Source organism: Dasypus novemcinctus (genome assembly GCF_030445035.2).
Source record: "Dasypus novemcinctus isolate mDasNov1 chromosome Y unlocalized genomic scaffold, mDasNov1.1.hap2 SUPER_Y_unloc_1, whole genome shotgun sequence".
NCBI classification, from domain to species: domain Eukaryota; kingdom Metazoa; phylum Chordata; class Mammalia; order Cingulata; family Dasypodidae; genus Dasypus; species Dasypus novemcinctus.
In genome coordinates, this window is record NW_027261977.1 from 555,863 (window position 1) to 562,933 (window position 7,071).

The 7,071-nt window shown below is 39.1% G+C and overlaps 1 pseudogene; it reads right to left on the reverse strand.

The window, feature by feature from the left end:
* Positions 1 to 308: 308 nt before the first annotated feature.
* LOC139438596 (U6 spliceosomal RNA) lies at positions 309 to 407 on the reverse strand (annotated as a pseudogene).
* Between the last annotated feature and the right edge of the window lie 6,664 nt (positions 408 to 7,071).

Here is a 7,071-nt window from a genome sequence, read left to right on the forward strand (position 1 = left end):
GATGATGCTCAATCTGGGTAGAACCTGTGAAGTTGTGAATGGGGTGGTTTGGCATTGGATAGGGTAATGGTGGAAGTGATGTGAATGGGGTTGGTGATGCAGGTGTGTGAGTTTCAGTGGGGCTGGGGGTTGGGTTGGGTTACTGATTGAGCTGGTGGGAGGACCGGAGGAAGGAATAGATGAACTTAGGAGTTTGAGGAGTGGTTAAGTATACAATTGTGGAAGTGTCCTTTCAGCAGTTATGGCAGGGGATGGTACTAGGTGCAGGGTGTTGGTGAGGAGATGCGTGGAGAAGGGTACATCTAGGCATGCCTCTATTGAATGCTCCATGATTTTGCATCATCCTTGCACAGGGGCCATGCTAATCTCTGTATCATTCCAATTTAGTATAGTTGCTGCTAAAGCTAGCACTGGGGTATGTCTCTGTGGAATATGACTGTGTTCATGTGGTCATATGTATTATCTCTGTGGACAGAGACCCACAAAAGAGCCAACAAAATTCTATATTCCCGTCCTTTGGAGTCCTGCTGCAATCTCAAATAGAGGGGCAAGAATCACTAGAGTAGACAGGCGATGCCTAATAACAGAAAAGAGGCCAATCTGCCTGTTATAACCCAACTCCTGAAGGGCATGAGTTGGTGTGGCTGCAAGACCAAAGAATGCATTGAGAAGAGAATTGGATATAAACTTTATTGGGACTTATGAACAGGAGAGATCTTTGGTGGTGGTCAGCCAAGGAATGAATGAACATAGGGCTCCACAAAGAGATGAGAAAATTAGGATGATATATAAGGGGTTTTGGAACAGAATTTTTGCTAGGGTCATGTGAAGCATATAGATCGGGTATATTGATATTTTCCCTATGCTCACAGGAAGAATATTTACTGCTGTGTGAAGATCTTAATTTATGATAACATTATACATTCTCTACCCACTGGGGAGGGTTGTTGACCTTTAACTTATGCTTAGGTCACACAGGTGGCTGGGTGCTGAGGACTTGGGGAGGGAGCCTGGACTCCCACAGTCCTACAAAGCAGCCTACATTGACAGTAGGGCAAAAATCCATGGGTAATTATCCCACATCACAAATTCCATCTTGTCATTCCATGCAGACAAGAGCAATGTAACATCCTAAACTATTATATACAGCATATCCTAATAAAGGCCTGGATTTATTCACCTGTTCCCTTAAAAGAGAAAACATATAATCAAGTCTCATTGAAAGAGGGAAGCTATATTTCAGTCTTAAATGAGAAAGTCATGTTCCAAACTTGTCAGTGGGTTGTATTCTGTCATGCCAGCAATGTGTTTCATGCTGTCAATTTGCTGTAGTTATGGTCCAAGGAAGGCCAGGAGCATCCTCGACTTACCAAGGAAGATCAAACATTGGGTTTGACTGTGGGCATGAGTCACTGCTGAAGCTCACTGTAGGCAAGGGCATAGGGGCAAAAAGAAAAATGTTTACGGGGAACACAAAGGGTAAGAAACATTTCCATGAACAGATAATAAAGTAGTCCAGGACTTTCAAACTGAACCTTGTGACCAGGGTCTTTGGTGGACTTTATTTTGACCAGTTGTCTTCCCTGTTTCCTAATGTAACCTGCCCCAATTCCCTCCTCAGAGAGTTCACCCCCTTACTCTTAAGGGGGAGTTGAAGGGAAGTGGTTATTCTCCTGTAGCTGCTTCCTGCTGATTAGGGGCAGAAGTTCCCTGCCTAGTGATTTGTGAAACTCTTCAGCTATTTTATTATGTCTGAGGGAATGTGGGCCTGCTCCATGATTGGAACAGAATGAAATCCCCGCATGACTAATACATTTTTCTAGAAGGAATTGACTCTGGAAGAAATAAACTTATGTTAGAATTTTCAAAATATGTGGTCCTACTAAAAGGATAAATAAAATGGTGATAAGCAGTCTCCAAAGGTAGGATAGCCATGACATACTGGACCATAGGAATGAGAAAGCCTAGGTGTCTCCAGAGACTACATCTTTCTGAAGCTGATGGGCTTGTCCTGTAAGTTTCAAATGCTGCTAGAAAGCTGCCACCCTCACTTCCCAGAGTGGTGGTTATGCTTAGGACAGCTAGCAGAGGTAAAAAAAGGCACAAACCTAGACATAAACTCACAAAGACAATATAGGCAACAACAAGATAAGCATATGGCAGGCAAAATAAGGACAACACTTAAGAAAGCCATTCTTTTATCTTATAGTCACATTAATTAATTCATTAGAAAATGAATTGCATATATATTCATATAGATATTGTCATACTTACCAGGTATATAGATACAGTACTTAATACTAATCAGTATACTAATCAATGCACAAATTCCTCTTTCAGCTGCAGTTCACAGAACTAAGTTCCAGTTTGCATTACCATACATGTTGTCTCTCCATTGAAGCAGGCCATAATGTCAATTGTGTCTATTTAGGTTTTACTCACATTACTCTGGTAAGTAATACTCCACTTGGTATGTCCTTCACACAGCCAGCATGCTGTGGCATCATTGGCTCTTGGAGGGAGGCTCCAATGCTTCACTTCTCTGGTTCACAGCACCTTTGGACACTCTGAAAAGAACCAATCTATAGGCAATACCCATTGTAAATCTGGCTGTATCAAGCTATTGCCAGCTGCCTGAAATACCAACATACTCTCCATCCACTTTGGAAGCATGGCCAGATAAGGAAGATCCTTTTATTAATTTAAGGGTTGTAGTGGCCAACCTAGCCAATAACTCAAATGGAGAGACACCATTCAGGATACTGGATGCCTGGGTTTGAATGAGCAAGAGAGTTTGACAAGACTGAAGCTATCTCTTAAATTTTATAAACTTTCTAATTCATCCAATGCAGTTTATAACATTAAATGGACTTAAATATTTTTATTCCTTTACTTTTTACTTCTGCAACCTTTCCCATGATTATGCTAATAAACAGGTATTTTAACTTAGCAGGATAGGAAAAAGTACTTTCTCCATTATTTTATGCTAACCCAAGATTTCCAATGGAATCAAAATGATCTTCCCACTACCACTACTTTAATGTGCAGATTGAAGTGGCCTCTGACATGTTTCACTGTATTTAAGTTACTTTTTATCAATCTAGGTTTCTAATTAATAATACCTTCTTGGAATTAGCCATTTAAATATTTCAGTTTAGAAAATACTTTCACAAACATCCTAAAACCAACCATAACAATATGTCTATATTTATTTCATCTCCAGACAAATTTCACCCTTACAAAATACATTCCTTTACTTCATACTACCTTCAACAATGTCTTCAGAACTTTCCATATTCATTCAATCCTTGTCTTACATATTTCCACTCTGATTTTTTTTTCTTTCTCTTTTTAATTTGTTTTTTTATTCTTTGAAGATTTATAGATCACAGAAATTGTTAAATTAAAAATAATAAGAGGTTCCCATACACCCCACCTCCCAACTGCACCACTCTTCCCACTTCATCAACCTCTTTCATCATTGTGGCACATCCATTGTATGTGGTAAACACATTTTGGAGCATTGCTGCATCTCATGGATTATAATTTACATTGTAGTTTACACTCTCCCCCAGTCCATTCAGTGGGTTATTGCAGGATATATAATGTCCAGCATCTGTCCCTGCAATATCATTTAGGATAACTTCAAGTCTTGAAAATGTTGCCACATCACATCTCTTCTTTCCTTTCCCTGACCTCAGCAACTACGTGGACACATTCTTCACTCTGATTTTATGAAAACCAGTCATCTAATCTTAGGACAAAATTCATTCCCCTAAACAAACTTATCAAGTTTTAGTCAGCATTGACTGTGAATTTGCTTCCACAAATATTTTACTTCTTTCTATATATATTTAGTCTCTTTTCATTAATTCTGTTCTATGAAAAAGAAAAAAAAATCTGTTCATTTCAATTTAAGCAGAAACATTTTTCTAAAAAGATTTGTAAAAATTTCATTAGTAAAAAACTTATAATTTCCAATGTCTTAAAGATTTAAATATATATAGTTAATGTTAATAGATTACACCAAAGCTAAATAAAGTTGAAATCATTATAGTTATGCAAGAAATGTTTTTTCTTCCTTCCACCACAAGAAGTTAAAACTCTGTTTTTGTGTAATATAATTCTAAAATTGTGAAGAACCTAAAAGCACACTGGCTGCCAAGTTCTGTAATATATTATAGTTTAATCTGTTTTAATTATAATTTAGAATAATCTTCCCACAACTTACAAGGATTTTTTCTTTACTTACTGAAATGTGGCCATTACATTATTATTGTCATCACAAATTCTATTAAAATTTAATTGGAGATAATAAAAAATGAAATAATAACTTGAAAATAATAAAAATACAATTTTTAAAAATATAAAACAAATTAATTGGGGAATTCCATGGTCAGAGTATACAAAACAATGTTTATTTTGTAATATCACCTTTTTCCCTATCATTTTAATTTTCTAGTCTAATAAACTTCTAGGCTAAACTAACATCTCCTGTATTTTCCACACCCAATCCATCCCCTTAGGTTCCTTAACTGGTTTTGTTTTATAATTTTTTAAATTTAATTGCCCTGTAAAAAATATACATAGATCACAAAAAATGCATTAAAAAATGTAAGAGAGGGAAGCAGACTTGGCCCAGTGGTTAAGGCATCCGTCTACCACATAGAAGGTCCACAGCTTAAACCCTGGGCCTCCTTGACCCATGTGAAGTTGGCTCATGTGCAGTGCTGATGCATGCAAGGAGTGCTGTGCCATGCAGAGATGTCCCCCATGTAGGGGAGCCCTACGCACAAGGAGCACACCCTGTAAGGAGAGCCACCCAGTGCAAAAGAAAGTGCAGCCTGCCCAAGAATGTTGCCACACACATGGAGAGCTGACACAAGATGATGCAACAAAAAGAAACACAGATTTCCATGCCACTGACAACAGAAATGGACAAAGAAGAAGATGAAGCAAATAGACACAGAGAACAGACAACTGGGGCAGGTGAGGGGGGGGCAAGGGGAGAGAAATAAATCTTTTTTAAAAATGTAAGAGGTTCCCATATACCCCACCCTCTACCACACCCCCCTTCTCCCACATCAACAACCTCTTTCATCATTGTGGAACATTCATTGCATTTGGTGAATACTACTGCATCACATGATTTAGATTTTACATTCTACCACAGTCCATTCATGGGATATGGCAAGGTATATAAAGTTCTGCATCTGTCCCTACAATATTATTCAACTCCAAGTACCAAAAATACCACCACTTCACACATCTTCTTCCCTTTACCTGCACTCAGCAATTCCCATGGCCACTGTTACCACATCAATGATGCAATTTCTGCCATTGCTAGAGTCACCATAGTTCTATAGTAGGATAGCAGTAAGTCCATTCTAATCCATATTTTATTCCTCCATCCTGTGGTGATGTCCTCCACATCTCTTAATCAAAAGGAGGCTTAGATCCTACATGGCTGACAGATGCAATTCTCCTTCTTGCAGTTGTAGGCACTCTCAGTCCCCTGAAGTGGTGGGTAACCATCTTCACCACTCTCTTAGCTGACCTTGTTAAGTGGAACAAACCAGAGAGTAGGTGTTGTAACTCTGCTGAGGCTCAGAGTCCACCTGGAATATGGCCAGTCCAGAGATTACAGTTCCTGAATATACACGAACTCCAGCAACAATCACACTTTCAGTAAAAGTGACAGAGGAGTCATGTGTAAAGAGGTCACATCTGAGTCCAATTCCATCACACTCAGGAGCACAAATTCCAAAGTAGGCCCACGTACAAGAAAGTGAACTCCAGAGCCATCTGCCATGACTCTAAGACCTGAGTGTCTCTGCAGCCCTCTGGAGCACCTGTACATGGGTTGTCTACCTTGGCTGTTGCTGGGATCCTGCTGATCCTGATGTAAGAAAGAATGACCCCTCTGATGACCACATGACACATTTTTAAGTCTGTTAGCCATACAAACTCATTTGTCTTTGCCATTTCCTCCTTTTATTCAGGTTGTTTTTCTGGTTGCATCACCAGGTGGTAATTGGTAGTAATCACTCAGCACCAGGGAGGCTCATCTCCAGGAGTCATGTCTCACACTGGGGGAAATGTCATGCATTTACATGCTGTGTTTGGCTTAGAGAGTGGCTGCATTTGAGAAACATGGAGGATTTTCGGAGGTAACCTTTAGGCACTCTCCAGGTCTAGGCCTAGTTGAAATTTCAATCATAAGCATAGTTATCAGTATCATGGGTCCATCTTTGGACTATCCTTCTTCACTGGTCTTTGCCCTTACACTTGGGAGATTGTTGCTGTTTATTGGTGAATGTGACAGAGCTCCCCAGCTAGGGACTCAGCACTCCCTCAGTTGTAGAGTCATTTGTAACTCTACTTACTATGACAATGCTCAACAAATATCCAAACATTTGTACATACTCTATATACATGCCCTGGGGAACTCCCTTCCACCCATGATTCTCCACCAATGACACCCCACACCACTGCTCATCCCCTACCATAGTAGAATGCCTCTTTGATCCAAGACTTAAAAAATGGAGCCTAATTCAATTCATAGGAAAATGAAATAGTAATGATAGGTTTAAAGGTTAGAAATAGAATACATACTAATTTAGGAAAACTAAAAATAAGTGAAGAATAATTTGGGGTGTTAAAATGAAAAATATCATAAAACTTTCTTTTTAAGATTTGCCTTTCATCACTCTAATTGGTGTTGCCCTGAATGTACCGTGGCAAGGTAATCTCTACCATTCTTCCTCAGTATCTACATCATTTTATTTTTAATTTTGTCTTCAAAAAGTTTTAGATTACAGTAAAGTCACCTATTGTATTACTTAGTCCAAGGTGTGCTGAAGTAAAATACCAGAAACTGGTTGGTTTTTATAAAGGGTATTTATTTGGTGTAAGAACTTGCAGATACCAAACCATAAAGCATAAGTTACTTCCCTCACCAAAGTCTATTTGGAACAAGATGGCTGCTGATGGCTGCGAGAGTTCAGGCTTCCTGGGTTCCTCCCTTCCAGGGTCATGCTTCTCTCTAGGTTCAAGGTTCCTTTCTTCCCA